This window comes from Suricata suricatta, chromosome 8 (genome assembly GCF_006229205.1).
Source record: "Suricata suricatta isolate VVHF042 chromosome 8, meerkat_22Aug2017_6uvM2_HiC, whole genome shotgun sequence".
In the NCBI taxonomy this organism is placed as follows: Eukaryota; Metazoa; Chordata; class Mammalia; order Carnivora; family Herpestidae; genus Suricata; species Suricata suricatta.
This window is the reverse complement of record NC_043707.1, coordinates 99,429,399-99,430,795: the sequence shown is the minus strand read 5'-3', so window position 1 is coordinate 99,430,795 and position 1,397 is coordinate 99,429,399.

Below are 1,397 nucleotides of genomic sequence, written 5' to 3'. Positions count from 1 at the left end.
CCAGGAATTCCACTTGGGAGTATGAACCCGAAAGAATTGAAAGCAGAGTCTCAAAGAGATATTTGCACACCCATGTTCATAGAGGCATGATTCACAAGAGCTAAAATGTGGGAAGTAACCCAAGTGTCCGTTGACTGATGAATGGCTAAATAACATGTAGTGTAACTACACACCGCAGAGTATCATTCAGCCTTAACAATAAAGGGAATCCCGCAATATGCTACGACATGGGTGGACCTTGAGGACACGATGCTAAGTGAAATGAACCAGGCACAATAAAGACAAACACCGTATGATCCCACCTATAGGAGGTACTTAGAGCGGTCAGACCCACAGACAGAATTGTGATGGGGATTGCCAGACACCGGGGGCAGGTTTATGTATGGAGTCTTAGGTTTACAGGATAAAAAGAGCTATGGGTGTGGGTGGTCGGTGATGGTGCACAGCAGTGTGAGAGTACGTAATCCCACTGAACTGCACACTTAAAGTGGTGGATTTTATGCCGTATTTCACCACAGCATTTTTAACACAAGGAAATCTGACCTTGTCGGTATCTTTTCAGTTCCTGTCATGGCTCTGCTCTTGGGATGAAGTGCCAGCTCCACAACTGGGCACCCAAAGTGCCCTGGGACACAGCCTCCACCGTCTCAACTACTGACAGGTTGTGGCACAAGCCAACCATGTTTTCTAGTACCGTGGGCCTTCGCACATGCTATTCCTTCTGCCCAGGACACTTGTCCCCACTTCTCCAGGTGCGTGCTTTATCCCTTAAAACTATGCTTGAGGATCATTTTCTCTAGGAAGCCTTTCCCCCCTGCCTCCCTGCTCCCAGGTCAGGGGCCTCTGGCTCCCCTCCATTATAGCACTGATGTCACAGGGCTATGTGTCCGTCTTTCCCACCAGGCTGCGTGCTACACAAAACCGCTGATGCGGTTTTCATTCGCCTCTGTGCGTGAGTCAGCAGAGAAGAAAGGAAGAGTGTTAGTGTGGAGATTACTGAGGCGTGTGCTCCTAGTCTAGGCGTGTCAGACAAGAACACAAAGAGGGTGGATGTGAAGGGCAGTGTGAGTAGAGGAGGGAGCAGTTTCGTCTGTGCCACTGAGCCCCAGAAGCTTCTTGGAGGTGGGGCCATTCAAGAGGGTAGCATTTCTACACAGAGAGATGGAAGTCTTTGGAAAATTTTGCACAGGGGAGGGAGGCTGCCTTGTATGGAGGAAGAGCAGAAAACAACCAGTCATCTTAGAGCAATGACGCTTTGCAAACCTTTCAGAGCCATAAAAGCCTTCTTAGAAACAAAGCCATCAAGAACCCGAATCCATAAAACATATGCAAGTGGAACTGCTCTGGTCAAAGTAGATGTGAGGGATCTGGAAGCTCGATTCTGCCCCTACCAACAC